This window comes from Canis aureus, chromosome 15, assembly GCF_053574225.1.
Source record: "Canis aureus isolate CA01 chromosome 15, VMU_Caureus_v.1.0, whole genome shotgun sequence".
NCBI classification, from domain to species: domain Eukaryota; kingdom Metazoa; phylum Chordata; class Mammalia; order Carnivora; family Canidae; genus Canis; species Canis aureus.
In genome coordinates, this window is record NC_135625.1 from 13,810,871 (window position 1) to 13,832,816 (window position 21,946).

General features: G+C 37.7%; 1 long non-coding RNA gene across 1 annotated transcript in view; it reads left to right on the forward strand.

The window, feature by feature from the left end:
* Nucleotides 1-3,545: 3,545 nt before the first annotated feature.
* The window catches only part of LOC144283941 (uncharacterized), a 28,343-nt gene continuing 9,942 nt past the window's right edge, over nt 3,546-21,946 (forward strand). The window contains exons 1-2 of the long non-coding RNA XR_013352429.1: nt 3,546-3,803; nt 8,873-8,971. This is a non-coding gene — a long non-coding RNA (uncharacterized LOC144283941). The remainder of the gene's footprint in view (nt 3,804-8,872; nt 8,972-21,946) is intronic.

The following is a 21,946-nucleotide window of genomic DNA, read 5'->3' on the forward strand; positions in this document are numbered from 1 at the left end:
ATATCAATACAGTCTAAATATATACAAATAGGATTTGGAAAACATTTTTATTACTACTTAAGTTGTTTAATCTGTTCCTTCTATTTTTAGAAAAAAAAAAAGGAAGTGATTCTAGGCTTCTTACCTGCTCTGAAAGTTTCTCTTTACCAGGACATGCCACTTAATATCCTAGAACTTCAGAGCTGCAGAAGACTATGTTCTTTCCTTCCCCCTCACAGAAGAGAAAATGAGGAATGAGACAAAAGTGAAACAAATAGAAGTGGGATCGAAATTTTCGATCACTCAGTGTAGTTAAAATATTTCTGTGAAGTTTACAATCTAGAAAATATAACTCCATAACTGTTGTTGGACTTAATGCCCACAGTAGCCCTCTGAAGTTGGCTAGCAGGAATTCTGCTCACTGTACTAATAGAAAACAGACACAGAGGGGTCCACTGTCCCTGTGAAGTGACACGGCCCTTGATAGGAGCCCTCGTCTTCTCATGTTGGTGTCTAGGCTCTGTTCTCTACCTGGTCCCTTTGTGTGGAAATGGAAACCTCTTCCACATGCGTGTAGACTCTCCTTTACAGAAACAACTAAATCATGCATGAGTCCTTGGCAATCTTGATCTCTTTTGAAAGGTTTGCAGGTATTACTCTACTCTGCAAAATATCACCTGCTAGAGCTCTTAGTTCAGGGTCAAGCAGAAAGCTTTCTCTAGCCATATACAGAAAGAAAATGATGAAATGATTTACCCTGGGAAGGTGGGACTGTGTTGCCACTAAATCATCTGCATGCTGTTGATGCCTTGCTTGTAGACAGGTCTAGGTTGTCGTAGAGGCTTGCTCTCATAAGCTTCCCTCCTTTACTATTGCTGTCTTACCTGTTTGATGATGACTTCATTTAGTTGGTTGCCTTCTGTAAAGGGCTTCTAAACCTCTCAGACAAGTTTGTATTATGTCACATACACAAACTCATAATTTCTTTTGCCAAAATGTTAAGCAGGCAAGGAAGTTGAAGATACATTAATACAAATTATATAAGTATATAAAGGGTGAGTTTTAAAGAATATATCCCTTTTTATTTAAAGATTCTGAGTTCTTGGTCAGTGCTTTGTATGGACACTAGCCATCCTAAAATAAGAGGATGCTTACTGTAGAAATGATAGTGACATTTTCAAAACCATCATAACTAGTATATAACAATACACCTGTGATTTCCCCAGTGCATCTTTCATGTTCAACTTCCCTATATACAGGATTTAAAGATGAGTAAAGTTTTCATGCAGAAAATTGTATGTCCATAGCAAATTTGATGTGAAAGATGAGTCAAAATTACCTTTGAAACTTTTGTGTCAAAGAATGGTAAATACAATAAGAGTGGTAAATTTAATGGGGCAAATGCTTGCAGGTATATTTGTGGGATTGAAACACTTATATTACTTACATTGAGGATGTTACTAATGTAATATCTTCACTAGACATTTTTCTCAGTAACATACAATCCACAGTCAATTTTCCCTTTGTCCTTTGTGATTATAAAAGGTCAAATAATTATTTCTGTAAATAGTAGTTAACATTGAATAATTCCGTTAGAATTTGTATGTTTCGATTTTTATCAGTTTTTATAAAACATAGGAGTTGTCATTTAAAACTCATTTACATTTCTGAAACTTAAGCTCAGCAAATCTTAATTTATGAAATAGTCCAGTGGAATAATATACATTTAACAGCCAGAGATTCTACTTGGAGTTTTCTGTATGTAACAAGCAATTCGTTCAAGGTGAAAATTGTTAAGCACACGAGGTTTGCATATTTCCTCAAGGCTCACATTAAATCCATCCAGCAGTCTGATGACCTTGCCACCAGCTTCCTCCCAGAAAAGTGACACTTATATTTGTAAGGTTAAGTAAAATATATAATGGGGAAACCAAAAAAGGAAGAATGATTATGAATCAAAGGAACATATCCTAGATCTTCTCCTCTTCAGTGACAGTTTAAACCTTTATATAATGATCACATCAAGAACAGAATCTATTCTTGTGAGTTGTCTGTATACTGGGCTTGACAATTGAAGTTCAATGTGGCAAACTGAAATAATTGTTTTGCATGTGAGAAAGGGTTTAACAAATGAGATTATTCTGGGTCATGGTCTTAAGAAGGGTGCTTTTGATTATTCCTGCCACCATGGTTTCTTTGCTGCATAAAGCATTCAAAATATGTGGTGAATAAAAGTGGGGTATCAAGTTGGTAGGATATTTTAGGTAATAGACAAACTGTCACGATTCAAATGAAAAATAATTTATTTTTTAATTTATTGCCTTGCTGAGTACATTTTTTTAAATTTGTTTTTTACACAGTATGAATTATATGAATATTTTTACATGTTTTTAAATCTAGAAATAATTTACATACAGTGAAATATTCATATTTTAAGTACACAGATGAGTTTTGTCAAATGTGTATAATTGTTTATTTCACATTCTTGTCCAAACATTGACTATTCCCATCAACCTGGAAAATTTCCACATTGCCCTTTTCAGACAATCTTTGCTCCTCCAGGAAGCAACCACTGTTATGCTTTCTGTCACCATAGATTAGTTTTGTCTGTGAAAGAAATTCATATACGTTGAATCATACAACAGGTACCCTTTTCCGACTGGCTTTAGTTGCTCAACATAAAGGTTTTGTGATTTAAGCCTGTTTTATACTATTATTAGTATATTCTCCTGTTGTGTGAATATATACAATTTCTATATCAATTCCCAGTTTTTGATGTATTATGAAGAAATCTTTTATGGTCATTCTTCTATGTCTTCTTTCATTGTAACTTTTGTTGAAATAATTGTAGATCCCACATGCAGGTGCAAGAAATAATTCAAAATCCCTTGTACACTTTGTCAAGCTTCCTCCAAGTTTCATTCTATATTTGCAAAAATAGACCATAGTATCACAACCAGGTATCCTGACATCAATACAATCTACCTATCATGCTCAGATTTCCTTAGTTTTACTTGTACTCACATGTATGCATATGTGTGTGTTCATATACAATTTAAAAACCTGTGTAGGTTAATTATCTAGCACTATATTCAGGATACTCAACAGTTCCAGCACCACAAGCAATGCCTCCCATCTCCTTTCTTTTTGGTGCAATTCTCTAAAATAGGAATTAACTAAAATTGGATTGATGACTTGAACAAATTTGTAAATACATTTAAACATGGTTAGTAAATTAAGAAAGATTAGAAACAAAATGATTCGTGATTGTCCTTGGTGATCTTTAAAAAAAAAAAAATTCTAAAGGTAAGTTTTTCTTCTCTCCTAAATTTCCTTGACTCCCATAGACACCCCTATCATGATAGTTTCCTGGCTCTGTGCCTGGGCTTCAGTGTCTTCAAATTTCAATAGAACTATTATCAAATCTCTTTAAGGCATTGGGTGTTTAAATATGTCTGCGTTCTCTTTCATTTCATTAACTTGTATATAGTGTTTCAATTTTTCTCTTTTGAATCATTGGATTCCTTTGCAAATGTAAACTTTTTTTTTTTTTTTTTGGTTAGTTACTGTTGAAGGAAAACAAAAACAATTTACTGTAACTCTCATTCTGTTTGTTTTGTCCTTGTTGAGTTTTCATGTGTTTGACAGATGAAGCTGAACTTCCAGGTGTTTGATGTTGATACTAGGTTGGGTGCTATGGTATTTTCTCCAGCATGTTTTGGTCATTGTTCATGGACCCACACTTCCATCTCCCTCTCTGGGCCCTACTGACTATAGGGGAAGAGTTGACTTGGCTGCACTGAAGGCCTACCCCTGGGAATCAGGTAAAAGTGTTGTCTCACATTAAAATTAGCAGTGATATAAGCTAACCTACTCCCTGACATGTGAAGCATTCTAACTGAACTAGTTTTGTCTAAACTGCAGTCAATAGTAAGAGTGATTTATAGAGAATCTCAAAAAGCTTAATAAAATTAAGTGTATTTGTAAAAAGTTGGTACCTATTATATCAATTGCAAGGTTGTCCAACTCCTTTTATCAGGGAGTTGCATTTCCAGGTCAGCAGGTTATAAAACCTCAGAAGTAGGAGGCAATGTTTTTGGCACTTCACAGTATTGCACTATTCCCAGGTACAGCAGGAGAGCCAAGGACAACAAATCATTCACTTCTTAATAGTGTTTATAGCTTTCAGCTGTATTGTTACTTTTATCTCTCTTCAGTTATCAGCGTATCCGTCTTCTAAGACATTTCCTCATAAACCAATTCCTTAATTCTTCAAGTAATTTTTAAACTCCACGAATTATTTTTTTGATTGTTTTTTAAAATTTCAGGAGAACCTAAATTCCTCCTGGCATATGTCTCTAAACATTTAGAAAATATCTATAGTCTATTACTTAATTACAGTCAAAAGACCATAATTTTTATGAAAAGAACTTGGTTAAAAACCACTATAATATTTATGGTCTTAAAAATGGATAGATTTGATGGAATGTGAGTTGGCAGTTAAAATATGGTGTCAGTGTAGGGAATTTTTTGAGTGGTGTCACGAGGATTGGTGTTTTGACCTATATATTTAATAAGTTTCTTGATTTAGAGTGAAAATGAAGCCTATTCTTAAAGAATATTTGAGGTATAAAGGTACGCAATGGTACATCAGGATAGTATAATGGGGAGATTGTTTTTATAAATTAGAAAAAAAACTCCTGCCAATATTAATCATGAAGGTTATTATAAACTAGTTTGGCAAGGAAAAATAAAAGAGAGCAAAAGGTTGGATAGATACAACTAACTACACTTTTTAAAATCTTGAGTTTTGAAGAATCACCTCCCTAAAATATCTTAATATTTTTCAGCCACAATTGTCTAGTTTTTAGGAATGAAGAGGTCAGAACGCTAGGTGGTTTATCCTTTTTACCACTGGGTACACTATTGGATAAATTTATTTTATATCCCTGTCTGAGGATTTCTCTCTTTAGAAAGAGGGATGATAACTTTATTTCATAGAGATGCCATGAAAATTACATATGGGAACATGGGTGTGAAATATCAACTAACGTAATACCATGAGCTCACAAAAAGTTGGCTAGGGTTCCCTTTATTATTACTGTGTGCCAGTCAGTGTGGGGAATCTAAAATTGAAAACAATATGGGAAGAACGAAAAGCACCCCTCCCTTCCAAAAAGGAAAATTGCTTGTTTACAAATGATATAAGGCCGTAAACACGACAAAATTGATAGTGGCAGAGGGTCTGACTCTTGTGCTTGGCTGTTACACAAATTTAGAGGTGATTGAAAGCTCTCAGATTACAACTTTGCGGATTTATTTCCAGTCTGGATATTTGATATTGCTTGAAGCAGTTGTTTTTGTGAATCATAATTTTCATTAAATCAAACTTTAATTAAAAAGTTTCTGCCTGGAGACACTTCCTTGAAACACCAGGCAAGGCTCAGTAGAACTGTTTGCCTGTTTGTGACAATATTAAATGTCAGGCTGAAAAATGTCAGCTCAGCAGATGGATAATTGTATACTTTAAGACTTTTAATGGACAGATGTATTTCAGTATAAAACTTAATCTGTTAATTAAACCCCAGCTCATACAGGAATAATCTTATTTACATATGCTAATGTACATACATAGTACACACTTATCCAGTACTGGTTCACTAATACCAGCGTTATAAGTAAGTATGTATGAATCATTCTTGATCTCTAGGAAGTTTACATGAAATGTAGGTGTCTCGGTTGCATCTCTGAAAGTGAGTCTGAGATTGGGGCAGCATGCTTGAGGCTTCAACAAGTAGGAGTGAGGAAGTCGAGCAAGGTGGACGGATGGACGAATGGACAGGCACTGGGATTGAATTCTGCAGGGACATCTGAGAGAAAGAGGGCTTCCCAGATTTGTCTGTAGGCTCAGCCTTATGCACCAGCTCCCATCCTTCATTGGCTGAGGGTTGACATGGGGCTGGGGCCACCCTTAACTTCTGTAATGCACTTGTTCAGGGCCTGCGGCTCAGAGCCTTGGGCTCAGAAGAGAACTTTATGACAGAAGTCTAAAGGGATGTGGAAAGGCAATTGGGGTGGAATGCTGTCAGTCTGAAGGTCAGCTTGCATGAAATTGCCTAATCTGGCATCTCTGAAATTCCAGCTGGGACAAGGCAATGAGGAGCAACAAAAGTGTCTTCTATTCTGTATTGTGTCTGCCCTTTGGGCTGCTCAGACCCATCATTTTGGTCACCAGCTCTGCATGGCGATAGTCAACCAGTTTCTCAAAAAAATCTAGTGGCGCCAGGATGACTCATTTGGTTAAGTGTCTGCCTTTAGCTCAGATCATGATCCCCGGTCCTAGGATTGAGCCCCAAGTTGGACTCCTTGCTCAGTGGGGAATCTGCTGCTCCCTCTGGTCCTACCCCCAGAAGGACCTCTAATAAACAAAATACTGTGCTCTCTCTCTAATAAACAAAATCTTTAAGAGACTTCTTGCAGCTAGTAAGTGGAGCAAATTTGAGTCCCCATTGTTGCATCCAGTTCAAGGGCTATAATTAATACCGGTCTCCCTTTACCATGAGTTGTCCCTCACTCTTGACCAGCAGGTCAGCTTGCTAATAGTAGTTGAGGAACAGAATTTCACCTCTGGAGCACTTGATCTCCTGTCCAGGCCTGAACGCTCTGATCTCCCATTCACTTGTGTCAACAGACATGGAAGTACCAAGAGATGCCCCGTGCTTCACCAGGTTTCAGACTCCTTGCCGCAGTAGGTAGGAACAATCCTGACTACTCATGATAAGTCAAGCACTACCACCAGTACAATCTGTGCCAGTGACAGGTTTGGAGTGAGCATAGGCAGTGTACCCTTGGTGAGAAGGACCCTGCTTCGTTGTGCGCAGACCTGGTCTCTGTCCCAGACCTTTGCACAAGTACTGGGTGGCTGGAGACAGGGGCTGACTGAAAGTGTCAGACAAATGATCTTGTCAACAAGAGGTTGCTGTGGAAGGAGGTCCTTTCTGGTGGACGTTGACCCGAGACACAAATATTCTCTCATTTTATAGTTAATCTCAAATGCCCATTCATATATTTATTGCCCCAGTCTCCTTGTTTACCATATTAATCTTGATATATTAAGAACCAGGACCAAACAGCCATGACCAAATAGCTGAGACCTTTGCCCCTGCCTAGGATTTCATGTATAACCTTACCTTGGGCTAGTTTACCCTCTTTACAAAGACAGCTTAGAGAATACAGCAGTGCAGCATGAAACCCCATTGCCTGGAGGATGTCGCCTCAGTTATCTTTAATGCAGCTCTAAGTGGGTCTGGAGTAGCAACACTACTAAGCAACATGTGCTTCCAGCACACACAGTAAGCTGCCCACCTGTGAATCAGGCCCAGGTCTTTTCTCCCCTTTATGGTGCTGGGACAGGGAACCTCTTTAATGCCATAGCTTGAGAAAGAGGTGTTGGTCCAAGAGCGTGGAGGCATGGAGGCTCTCTGAATCCTGTACGCGAAACTTATTTGAGATGCTTGGAATCTACTCGGGCCTGATCACCGACATACCATTTTCATGACACGGAGGATTTGTGTGAACTGATCTTACAACTTGAAGATCTGAGGATATTCACCTCACGATGGGCAGCTCTGTTTATAGTCACTGACGTTCCATGGTCAGATGCTCACTAATTATTGGGGGCCAGTGGCATATTGGGAACTGTTCACCAAAGGTACATTTTTCTGCTGCAAATCGCATGGTCTTGTTCCAGAAACTGTAAGATCTGTACTGTGACTCTCCTATGCGGGCTCGCCAGGCACTTCTCAGTGCATCCTTAGCTATTATTTAGAGTAGATACAGTAGCATTGACTTCCTCATTCATGCAGCTTTAATGGTAGGGACTTTGCAGCGTAGCCTGGACCTGACCATGTATCTTGCTCCTTGAAACCAAGAGCCTTTTAGTCCATAGTATTTGCAAGAGTGGTTATGTTGCCTTTAAAATCTTAAAGGGCCCATCAAGTTCTGGAACTTGTATAGTAAGTTAGTACACCTTGAACCCCTTATCTTTTTATGTTGGAGGCCCTGCCCTGGAATGTCCTGGATCACTGAATCCTTCAGAAATTCACCAATATAAAAGGGCTGTGAATATCTTTGGGTCTTTATTTCTACCTTCTAAAGCACTTGCCACTATACCCCGGTCCAGTTACCATATACTTGGAAGCATAGCAGTTGTGATAAGGATTTCCACTTGATTAAGTGTCTCCTAGTCCCTTGTTATCATCTACTGCCTATCTGGTTGATGAAGAGAAAGTAAAAGTGAATTCAAAAGGTATATATTGGTAATCACAGTACTTGTATGATTTAAGTGTGAGGTGGTTGCTTAGCTCTTTATATCTACCTGGCATGTAGCATTGCTCCTGAATTACCAATCAGGCAGCAAAGAAGAGTGGCAGATTCCAGGGCTTCTACTGGGTCCTTCATGCCATGGTGACTGTTAATCCAGGGTCACTGTATTAACTGGGATATAAGACAAGTGCCATATGTACATCCTAATCAATCATTTGGGGACATGTGGTTCATTTGGACTCATTGGACCTAGAGCAAGACAGACCTGGGTTTTATTCCATTTATCTGGCTTCCATCAGACCCCACTCTACCCAGGAGACCACTATTAGGGTTTTTTTTTGGAAGTAGAGGTCCTATAATATAGTGGTTTTCTACTACTGTATACCAAACTTTTGTGAACTTAGTGGCTTAAAAAAAAAAACATACTCTTATCACACTCCAGGTTAGAAATCCAGGCAAGGCATGACTATTTCCTCTGCTCAGAGTTTCACAAAGCTGAAATCAAAGAATTGGTTGGGTTGTGCTCTCATCTAAGGCAGGGGGTGATGTCTTCCAACCTTATCTACAGATGCCATGTTCTTGCTGCTCGCTGGAGATCACTCTCGGCTCCTGGAGGACCCTCTGGTTTTTGCTGTATGGCTTCTTCTGAGGGCCGTCTCACGAAATGGTAATTTATTCCTTCAAAGCTAGTTGAATTTAATTTCTTTCAAATCATTTTTTTTTTCCAGGAAAAGCCTACCCCTTGAGGACTTACCTGATTAGGACAGGCTCACTGGATAATTACCCCAATGATTAATTGATTTGGAAAACCTAATTATATCTAAGAGTTTTTTCAACTTGTCATATAATATCCAACTATGAGGGTAAAATTCATATTTCCAGCCCTATCCACACTCATGGACAGGGAATTATACAAGATAGGAGTCTTGGATGTCCTAGAATTTTCTGCCCACCCCATCTAGTGTTGCTGTCAACCCAGACATTGCATTGTGCAACCTTTTGAAAGGTTTATCCCTTATTCCAGAGTATAGGTACCCTGGTAAAGGGCTGCAGTTCTCACTGGGGAAGGGTTTACATCCCTGCTTACATCAGAAAGCCCAGCTCCATTGCAGTGTCTTCAGTTGGGATTCATGGGAACGTATCAACATTTTGGTGATGATACTGCCCCCTCACTGGTATTTTTCTTACAAATAACACAGTGGAAATGATTTGGAGGTTGTAATTGATATTAGTAACACAATGGCCAGCAGGTCATTGGCATTTCCAGTTCCTAATTGTAATAACAGAATGAGCTATGGCCTAAAAGTAGAAGTCATGGTACGTGTCTGAGTGTGCATGTACCCATAAATGCATCTCTATCTTATATTAGTTGTGTGACACTGAGTGATTTATTTGCCTTCATAGGGACTTTACCTGCAAAATAAGGTGGGTCCTTCAAATCTAGTGATTCCAGCCCAGATGTTTTCCTTTAACTACTTCTAGGCACTCAATGTGTTCAGGTTCTGTATTTTCCCCCTTGATCTGAAGTTAGACAAATATCTCCTTAATATGCTTAATATGTCTGCTTATATGACAGATTAATAGTCATAAAATTTTGAGCTCCATCAAGCCTATGGGGCAGGTATTTCTATTGTAGAAGGCCCCAGTCATCCTAAATGGAGAAGGATTGTATATCTCGAATCTTTGTAGATGGAGACTCAGGGAGTTACTGGAGATAGAGAAAGGAACAGTATGCATTTCAAAGACAAACTTTCACAGAATAAAACTGTATCTGACAACTAGCAATTATCCAGGCGCTTAGTTGTCTGCAGAAATGTATACATAATGTCCATGTTTAATTTTAGAGACAGACAAAATAAGATTTGTGAAATCACTTTTAATTGGGTAATTAATCATTTTTGCCTGAGGAAATCAGCTATTAAGCTAAGTTCTGGATCTCAAAATGAAGATTCTGAACTGAAGAGCTAGTTTACTAGGTGTATTTTCAGATCTAAAGCAATCAAGATTACAAGTCATTTTGCTTTGTTCCATGATGAAGGTCTGCCTTTATGAGGGGTCTTAGAATCTTCTAGGAGAGTAACTTCCCAGGGGTTCTAGGAAAATTCATCACTACCACCACAAGTGGGAGAACAAAAACAAAAGACAAAAAATCCTATTTCTAATTGTTCATAGTACCATCTCTTCAGTAAAAATAATATTTTTCACATTTCTGATAAACAGAATTTTCAATACTTATTTTCAAGCTGTTCTGCTATATACTGTTATCATATCAACGGTATATTTTCCATAAAAATATTTTTCTAAATCCTATTACTTAATATGTCTGCTTATTAAACTATATAAATAACTTACTATCTCAAACCTTTTTGATTGCAAGGAATCTATTCTCTATATTTTTCATGTAATTTTGTATTGTCATTGAATTTGGACAACTCTAGGTGCAGAGCTCAGGGGTATTTTCACAAATTAGCTCTAAAGCTCTAAGGATGGTGTTGGAGACACTTGACCTTGTTTGCCCCCCCCCACCCCCCCACCCCCCTGCCATCTTGCTGTTGCCTTTAATTAAAGACCCATAGTAATTTTACTTATCATTTTTAGTATGCTAATTTTTACTTCCAAACTAAGCCTTCTGGTTTGATAATTCAGTTTCTCACATGAAATTATATGCCATTCCTCTTGAAGTTATGATGATTACCTTTTCTTGAAATTATATATAAAATAAAACATGTAAGTTTTATTGGCCTAGGCACTGAAATCACCAAAGTGTAGAGCTATGCTCAGAATCTCCTTGTAAATTACATATTTTTGTAATAATGCAACCTCCTTTGTGGTGTCAAGTCTGGCCTTCCTGAAACTTGTAGGTCTACAGTTTCATATCTTACATTCATTTGTAAGCAATATATTGCACTGCATACCTTCTGGTCTTTGCTGATCTTACCTGTAGTGCTTTATTAAGTATTTTTGCTAACAGTTGTCCAACTTCCTTTGAGGTTTCTATTAAATTCTGAAAATCCCAAAATAATATTCTACTTAGCCCAGGTGATAAGATACTTTGTATGGATCTAGTGACTTGTCTATTCAGAATACAGTAGATTTCACATTTGATTGGAAACTTCTAGAAAGTGACCCTTTTAAAATTTTACAATTGATGGTTATAAACTCAACTGGGATGTTGAAGAATCATAACCACATTACTATTACCATATTTGGTTGTAGGCCGTGTTTCTCCTTATTACCTGCAAGAATACTGTGCAATTGTGCACGTTGTCTCCAGCTTTCAAGTTTGGAGGTATACGAGTGATTGATCACAAGCTCAGGTGGGGAATCAACCTTTTGTTGAGTGAGCATGGATACCATAAGGAACACAGGACCAGGAGTAGTACTGGATTTAACTTGGACTGGGTCATTTCTTGGCATATGGCACCAGGCAAAAAAGTTCCCTCTGGTTTCTTGTCTTGATAAAATAGACTAGTATCCACCTTGATGGCTCTTAAGAAGATGAGAGGAGGTTTTGTGCACCTCGCAGATTGTATATTGCTCACCAACCATTTTGTAAGTGATTGGTTTTCTTCCCTGTCCAATGTCGTCAAGTCTTGGAAGAGTTGGTCATTGTTACTGGTACAGGCTTATTCTGACAGAGGACAGTTCCACATGTGAATGTGAGCTCCTGTGGATACCAGTCAAAAGACACTACTTGCAAATTTTTTGTTGGTAAAGTCTCTTACCACTGCTTTTTTGGACTCCATGACTGTAACCTAAGGCTTCAATAGTATGTACGTTGATGGCCTGCAGCCACCCTCCCTCGCTTTGTATACAACTGTATACAAAGTAAACTCTACCTAGGAGTGGACAGAGTGTTGTGTACCTCTTCTTTCCAAATGTATTTGAGATTATAGTGTCCCACTAGGAGAATTGATGAACTTGGCTACCTTCAGGCTCTGTCTTCCAGGAATCCTTTAGAGACCCTGCACAAGGGCACATGTGTAGATGGCACTGCCAATGAGAGCTTATGCAAAAACTGTCAATGGACTTCCGTATATTGGGCAGTCAAGTTGATTAGACTCACATTATGATTAAAGATCTTTGTTTTCAATATAGGATGGACTTAGAAGCAACAATGTAGATGGAAGCATGGGCTGTGGGACTTGTTTTGGTGTGTTTTCATACCAATATCTCTGCTATATTTAGGTTATGTGATTTTGTGGTATGCAGAGTTAAAACTTACCATATCAAGTCACCTTTTGGTGTGACCGCTTGTCTTGGCAGTTGGCTCTATATTGTGTAGATGTTGTACTGAAAGTGAAGCAATTGAAGTATTCCTTATTTATTGACGTAGATCTCATTTAGTGGATCAAAGCAGACTTTGGGATGATTTATGCATTGCCAGACAGACACAGAACCTTGAAAGTCAGTGCTATTGCTTACTTTTTGCTGTTTGGTAATTAAAATGACTGTCATTGCTTGTCATGTTGCCTTTGAATTGTGTTACTTTAATCTCTAAAACTATTTTTAGCTTTACTGTTTATTTCTTCACTTCTCACTCTCTTTACTTTTTTTTTTTTTTATTATTGGTGTTCAATTTACTAACATACAGAATAATACCCAGTGCCCGTCACCCATTCACTCCCACCCCCCGCCCTCCTCCCCTTCTACCACCCCTAGTTCGTTTCCCAGAGTTAGCAGTCTTTACGTTCTGTCTCCCTTTCTGATATTTCCCACACATTTCTTCTCCCTTCCCTTATTTTCCCTTTCACTATTATTTATATTCCCCAAATGAATGAGAACATATAATGTTTGTCCTTCTCCGACTGACTTACTTCACTCAGCATAATACCCTCCAGTTCCATCCACATTGAAGCAAATGGTGGGTATTTGTCATTTCTAATAGCTGAGTAATATTCCATTGTATACATAAACCACATCTTCTTTATCCATTCATCTTTCGTTGGACACCGAGGCTCCTTCCACAGTTTGGCTATAGTGGCCATTGCTGCTAGAAACATCGGGGTGCAGGTGTCCCGGCGTTTCATTGCATTTGTATCTTTGGGGTAAATCCCCAACAGTGCAATTGCTGGGTCGTAGGGCAGGTATATTTTTAACTGTTTGAGGAACCTCCACACAGTTTTCCAGAGTGGCTGCACCAGTTCACATTCCCACCAACAGTGTAAGAGGGTTCCCTTTTCTCCGCATCCTCTCCAACATTTGTTGTTTCCTGCCTTGTTAATTTTCCCCATTCTCACTGGTGTGAGGTGGTATCTCATTGTAGTTTTGATTTGTATTTCCCTGATGGCAAGTGATGCAGAGCATTTTCTCATATGCATGTTGGCCATGTCTATGTCTTCCTCTGTGAGATTTCTGTTCATGTCTTTTGCCCATTTCATGATTGGATTGTTTGTTTCTTTGGTGTTGAGTTTAATAAGTTCTTTATAGATCTTGGAAACTAGCCCTTTATCTGATATGTCATTTGCAAATATCTTCTCCCATTCTGTAGGTTGTCTTTGAGTTTTGTTGACTGTATCCTTTGCTGTGCAAAAGCTTCTTATCTTGATGAAGTCCCAATAGTTCATTTTTGCTTTTGTTTCTTTTGCCTTTGTGGATGTATCTTGCAAGAAGTTACTATGGCCGAGTTCAAAAAGGGTGTTGCCTGTGTTCTTCTCTAGGATTTTGATGGAATCTTGTCTCACATTTAGATCTTTCATCCATTTTGAGTTTATCTTTGTGTATGGTGAAAGAGAGTGGTCTAGTTTCATTCTTCTGCATGTGGATGTCCAATTTTCCCAGCACCATTTATTGAAGAGACTGTCTTTCTTCCAATGGATAGTCTTTCCTCCTTTATCGAATATTAGTTGCCCATAATGTTCAGGGTCCACTTCTGGATTCTCTATTCTGTTCCACTGATCTATGTGTCTGTTTTTGTGCCAGTACCACACTGTCTTGATGACCACAGCTTTGTAGTACAACCTGAAATCTGGCATTGTGATGCCCCCAGATATGGTTTTCTTTTTTAAAATTCCCCTGGCTATTCGGGGTCTTTTCTGATTCCACACAAATCTTAAAATAATTTGTTCTAACTCTCTGAAGAAAGTCCATGGTATTTTGATAGGGATTGCATTAAACGTGTATATTGCCCTGGGTAACATTGACATTTTCACAATATTAATTCTGCCAATCCATGAGCATGGAATATTTTTCCATCTCTTTGTGTCTTCCTCCATTTCTTTCAGAAGTGTTCTATAGTTTTGAGGGTATAGATCCTTTACATCTTTGGTGAGGTTTATTCCTAGGTATCTTATGCTTTTGGGTGCAATTGTAAATGGGATTGACTCCTTAATTTCTCTTTCTTCAGTCTCATTGTTAGTGTATAGAAATGCCACTGACTTCTGGGCATTGATTTTGTATCCTGCCATGCTACCGAATTGCTGTATGAGTTCTAGCAATCTTGGGGTGGAGACTTTTGGGTTTTCTATGTAGAGTATCATGTCATCGGCGAAGAGAGAGAGTTTGACTTCTTCTTTGCCAATTTGAATGCCTTTAATGTCTTTTTGTTGTCTGATTGCTGAGGCTAGGACTTCCAGTACTATGTTGAATAGCAGTGGTGAGAGTGGACATCCCTGTCTTGTTCCTGATCTTAGGGGAAAGGCTCCCAGTGCTTCCCTATTGAGAATGATATTTGCTGTGGGCTTTTCATAGATGGCTTTTAAGATGTCGAGGAATGTTCCCTCTATCCCTACACTCTGAAGAGTTTTAATCAGGAATGGATGCTGTATTTTGTCAAATGCTTTCTCTGCATCCAATGAGAGGATCATATGGTTCTTGGTTTTTCTCTTGCTGATATGATGAATCACATTGATTGTTTTACGGGTGTTGAACCAGCCTTGTGTCCCAGGGATAAATCCTACTTGGTCATGGTGAATAATTTTCTTAATGTACTGTTGGATCCTATTGGCCAGTATCTTGTTGAGAATTTTTGCATCCATGTTCATCAGGGATATTGGTCTGTAATTCTCCTTTTTGGCGGGGTCTTTGTCTGGCTTTGGAATTAAGGTGATTCTGGCTTCATAGAACGAATTTGGAAGTACTCCATCTATTTCTATCTTTCCAAACAGCTTTAGGAGAATAGGTATGATTTCTTCTTTAAACGTTTGATAAAATTCTCCTGGGAAGCCATCTGGCCCTGGACTCTTGTGTCTTGGGAGGTTTTTGATGACTGCTTCAATTTCCTCCCTGGTTATTGGCCTGTTCAGGTTTTCTATTTCTTCCTGTTCCAGTTTTGGTAGTTTGTGGCTTTCCAGGAATGCGTCCATTTCTTCTAGATTGCCTAATTTATTGGCGTATAGCTGTTCATAATATGTTTTTAAAATCGTTTGTATTTCCTTGGTGTTGGTAGTGATCTCTCCTTTCTCATTCATGATTTTATTAATTTGAGTCTTCTCTCTCTTCTTTTTAATAAGGCTGGCTAATGGTTTATCTATCTTATTAATTCTTTCAAAGAACCAACTCCTGGTTCTGTTGATCTGTTCCACAGTTCTTCTGGTCTCGATTTCGTTGAGTTCTGCTCGAATCTTTATTAACTCCCTTCTTCTCTTGGGTGTAGGATCTATTTGCTGTTTTTTCTCTAGCTCCTTTATGTGTAAGGTTAGCTTTTGTATTTGAGTTCTTTCCAGTTTTTGAATGGATGCTTGTATTGCGATGTATTTCCCCCTTAGGACTGCTTTTGCTGCATCCCAAAGATTTTGAACGGTTGTATCTTCATTCTCATTAGTTTCCATGAATCTTTTTAATTCTTCCTTAATTTCCTGGTTGACCCTTTTATCTTTTAGCAGGATGGTCCTTAACCTCCATGTGTTTGAGGTCCTTCCAAACTTCTTGTTGTGATTTAGTTCTAATTTCAAGGCATTATGGTCCGAGAATATGCAGGGGACAATCCCAATCTTTTGGTATCGGTTCAGACCCGATTTGTGACCCAATATGTGGTCTATTCTGGAGAAAGTTCCATGTGCGCTTGAGAAGAATGTGTATTCAGTTGAGTTTGGATGTAAAGTTCTGTAGATATCTGTGAAATCCATCTGGTCCAGTGTATCATTTAAAGCTCTCGTTTCTTTGGAGATGTTGTGCTTAGAAGACCTATCGAGTATAGAAAGAGCTAGATTGAAGTCACCAAGTATAAGTGTATTATTATCTAAGTATTTCTTCACTTTGGTTAATAATTGATTTATATATTTGGCAGCTCCCACATTCGGAGCATATATATTGAGGATTGTTAAGTCCTCTTGTTGAATAGATCCTTTAAGTATGATATAGTGTCCCTCTTCATCTCTCACTACAGTCTTTGGGGTAAATTTTAGTTTATCTGATATAAGGATGGCTACCCCTGCTTTCTTTTGAGGACCATTCGAATGGTAAATGGTTCTCCAACCTTTTATTTTCAGGCTGTAGGTGTCCTTCTGTCTAAAATGAGTCTCTTGTAGACAGCAAATAGATGGGTCCTGCTTTTTTATCCAGTCTGAAACCCTGCGCCTTTTGATGGGGTCATTAAGCCCGTTCACATTCAGAGTTACTATTGAGAGATATGAGTTTAGTGTCATCATGATATCTATTCAGTCTTTGTTTTTGTGGACTGTTCCACTGAACTTCTTCTTAAAGGGGAATTTTAAGAGGCCCCCTTAAAATTTCTTGCAGAGCTGGTTTGGAGGTCACATATTCTTTTAGTTGCTGCCTGTCTTGGAAGCTCTTTATCTCTCCTTCCATTTTGAATGAGAGCCTTGCTGGATAAAGTATTCTTGGTTGCATGTTCTTCTCATTTAGGACCCTGAATATATCCTGCCAGCCCTTTCTGGCCTGCCAGGTCTCTGTGGAGAGGTCTGCTGTTACCCTAATACTCCTCCCCATAAAAGTCAGGGATTTCTTGTCTCTTGCTGCTTTAAGGATCTTCTCCTTATCTTTGGAATTTGCAAGCTTCACAATTAAATGTCGAGGTGTTGAACGGTTTTTATTGATTTTAGGGGGGGATCTCTCTATTTCCTGGATCTGAATGCCTGTTTCCCTTCCCAGATTAGGAAAGTTTTCAGCTAGAATTTGTTCAAATACATATTCTGGCCCTCTGTCCCTTTCGGCGCCCTCGGGAACCCCAATTAAACGTAGGTTTTTCTTCCTCAGGCTGTCGTTTATTTCCCTTAATCTATCTTCATGGTCTTTTAATTGTTTGTCTCTTTTTTCCTCAGTTTCCCTCTTTGCTATCAACTTGTCTTCTAGGTCACTCACTCGTTCTTCCACCTCGTTAACCCTCGTCGTTAGGACTTCTAGTTTGGATTGCATCTCATTCAATTGATTTTTAATTTCTGCCTGATTAGCTCTAAATTCTGCAGTCATGAAGTCTCTTGAGTCCTTTATACTTTTTTCTAGAGCCACCAGTAGCTGTATAATAGTGCTTCTGAATTGGCTTTCTGACATAGAATTGTAATCCAGATTTTGTAACTCTGTCTCACTCTCTTTTCTGATCGTATAGACATTTTACAAGGCACCTACTGTCCATAACTGAGCTGTGCACTTTTCATTTATGTATAGAAATTGATCTTTCTTATTTATCATGAGCATATTTTATATGCACTTTTATTGTACATATAAATCCACATCTGAATCTATACTAAACACTTGTGGCAGAACTTTCAGCTGAAAAGTTCCTTATTTTCAGCAAAGATTATCACTAATTCTTATGTATTTCTGCATTGCTGATCTTTTTTTTTTTTTAATTATCTTCATCTGCCTTTGTTTTTTCATGACTGTAGAACTACACACTGAGTTGGAATACTATACACTACCAGCCCCACAAATATGCCTCCAATCTCATTTCCACTTCTTAATGGACTCCAGTCAATGTCTTGGTACTAAAAGCCTTTCATTACTTACTTCACTCTGGGCTTTTTTTATACTTTATTTGCTCAGTCAGTTTTATAGTCTAGTTGCTCTTTTTTTGTCAAGTGGCTCATAACATATTCTTCAAGTACAATAGTTCACCAACTAAAACATCTATAACTTCAGTTCATAATGACTTTCCATTACTGTGTTTCTCCTGTATTCCTTTTTGGAATAGCTAATAGAAATATGCATTCAACATAATTCCTTTTTTTTTTTTTTGCTAAACCAACAGGGATGGAAGCATGCCCCCTACGAATCTTCCTATTACCTGTAGAGCTATCACACACAAAAAAATGGTATTTGTGAACAATGGCTGTGACAGAAATTTGAGGAATGAAAGATTTTTAAAAACCATACTTTATAGCACTTATACCATTTTTCTTTTCCCACCCACCACACAGGGCACTGCTCATTAATACATGTTCCAAAACTGGTGAGCTTTTGACATGAGGTAAAATGTAGATGCTCTGTCCTGAAAGTCCATGCTTTGGTTTGGTAGCAGTGTGTGTCTATTGAAAACATGACAACCTGAGTAGACCAGAACAGGCTCACTTATTGAATATCCTAGAGACCCCCAGAGAATCAACCAATTAAGCAGTTTATGTAGAAGTTAGGCTGGTTCAGTGTCTGATATAGTTCAAGAAAAAAATGATTGATTCACAGTACACACACACACACAAAATATATCATATGTTCCAGGTTTTGGATCCATACCAATAAAACCCATCAGGCCATCATACTTACCAACTGATGTGCTAAATTCTGTGGGTTCACAGAAGCTTTTACCCAGTATATTTCTAAAAGATGATTATTGCTATTATGGTGTTGTGTCTTTAAAATGACTTCCATGTCGCTATCAATTGCTTGATAGTACATGTGAAAGCTATCTTTTTATTGGATGGCTACTTGCAAAAGCTCAAGCCCTCGAGGGGAATATTGCCTTATCTGTTAAGTTGAAGCTCCACCATTAAAATGCCCCATGTCATTATTGACACTCACATGTTGCTGCTACCATGACTTCACGTTAGCTCCTTCTAAGCTGCTTGGCTACCCTGGAGTTACTGCCCTCTGTAAAGTCATTACTTCACTGAATGCTGCGCATAGTGCAACAGTACTAGTGGACTGGCTATACTACCAAAACTCAATGGCATTCATTTTTTTTCTATATTCTTGTGCTATATATGGTTGTTAGAAAAATACAGATGAGTCAATTCAGAAAGGTTCTGTATATGCCATTGCTCAATATGTATACTTTGATAAATTTTTAAAAGATTTTATTATTTATTCATGAGAGACACAGAGAGAGGCAGAGATATAGGAAGAGGGAGAAGCAGGCTCCCTGCGGGGAGCCTGATGTGGACTTGATCCCAGGACCCCAGGATCATGACCTGAGCCAAAGGCAGATGCTCAACTACTGAGTTACACAGGTTCTCGATAAAGCTTTTATTACTGACGAAATCATAGGAATGTTTGAATGCAAGTACTATGAGGTTTCTGAATGGAAGATACATAAGCTACCTGGGTTTTCATATAGAGAATATATCTAACCAGATTGCATTATTTGAGCTTTATCCAGTCCCTCCTCATTGTTTATATAGTATAAAACAGAAGGATGAAGCACAATCATCTTTTTATAGGCATCATTGTCTTCATGGCAAAAAGATTTGGACTAGATCCCTTAGTTAGAATATCAAGACAGTTAAAACACTGGGATTTTCCAAATGCCAAAGGATTTTCTTCCTGGGAGGTGGAGTAGTAAGGTAGAGGTGGAGAATGGATAAGGTGGGATATCTGATCTAAATATGGACCATATAGACGTCTGATCCTCCAAGATTCAAATACTGTTAGGGAAATAGAATGAATGGCCCATTTTCCTGCACTGGTGTCTCTAATGTGAATGAAATCCCTTATGTTTCCAGTTTAAGTATACCTATTTCATTGAAATATTCCAATGTGTTAATGTTTTAGCTTCCTCTTAGAAAATGTACCTCTCTGTACATTACTAGCTCCCAAATATCTCTGCTTAACCACATCATGTCTTTTAAGATCATGAGATTTTGTTTTCTACAAAATCTCTTCTTGTACCTATGTATCAAAGTTTTGGGTTCTATTCATTTATTTTTGACTTTCAGGCTTGCCTTAATTATACAGAGCCAGAGCCACTTGTTGATTTTTGGTGTATCTTTTTTTTTTGTTTTTGTTTGTTTGTTTGTTTGTTTGTTTTTTGGTGTGTCAAGATCAATTTTTAAAATTTCTATTTTCTTTTCCGGAGTCGATATATATTAGCCATTGCTAAATACTTTGTATAGCCATGAAAAAAATTCAATGTCTCACCTGCAGGAAACTTAGAAGAACGAGTAGAGTCCGTTGGCTTAATGAAGAATTTAATAAAAGCTTTCTCATATGCCAGTTATTCCAGCTTTATTTTAAACATAGTGCTAGAAGCTAATTTTGTGACAAATTCAATTAGTTGCTTTGTATAATCCATGGCTTTACTTTAACAATGATACAGAGAATGTGAAACATTAATAACTATTGAGTGTTAATTTTTCTTCAATGGGAATTGTTTTCTACGCCTATTTAATCACAACTAGATGAACTTTCTTGTTTATGTGAGACTTGAAACATTCACATTGTCTCAATATTTTAAGTGGTATATATTTAGTCAGGTTTATGGAACCAATGTGTCAGAGCACTACTACTGAATGCTTCTTAAAAGCACTGATAAAGTTCCATAATTCTTCGAGGCAGGAGAAATGCTTGCACTTGATAGCTTTACACAGAAATACTTGAGACCTGACATTTGAAGTCAGAATCATTCTGAACCTCTTGCATTGGAGTAGAATCAGTCAAATGGACACAGGCTCTTAAAATGAAAAATATTTTCTCCTTTCTCCCATTCTATGACAGATGCACATTCCCTTTTAAAATATAGTTGAACAACTGATTGATCTCAGTAAAGCTGCATCATTTTTTTCATCTATTCTTCATTGTTGGCTCAATGGAGTGCAATAAATCAGAAGGAGGCTAAAAATCGTGAAAAGCATTCAGTCAGCAAGGAGTTATTGAAAGCCTTCAATGTAAAGAATACTGAACTAGTCATCATAGGGATAAAAGAGAAATAAAGGCATGATTCTGGTCCCAAAGACATACAGGATGGATGATGATTCAGTATTATAGCAAGACACCTCTTCATATAAAGCAGTATTTAGTCTCTTTGGCTCCATGTTGAGCTGCATAAAAATAAATTGAAGATAAATAAATTATCCTTTGGATAACAGCGTATATATGATTACCCATTTGGGTACCCAAAAGTATGGTCAGTCTGTTAAAAGTTTTCAATCTTTTCATACTGCCTATGATATTATATACAAATTCCTCTTTCCAGTTACAACTTTCAATAGAATAAAACTTCAACTTAGATTTTAAATGTTATATTTTGTTACTCTAAAATATTACTACTAATGACTGAAGGTTCCATTTATTCATTATTTACTTTGTTCTAGATTTTTGCTATAAGGGATGAGACAAGGAAACACAGACAATTCTTGCTTTTCATGGGGCCTTGTTAATCAAAACTCAGACAGTATGGAACCATGTCCCCCCTTTGCAATTTACACTTGATTTCAAATGTTTGATTTATAGAAGAATCATAAAAATAGTAGAAAATTCCCACATACCCCTCACATAGCTTACCCTTCATGGTTTCATCTTCTATAGCCATGGT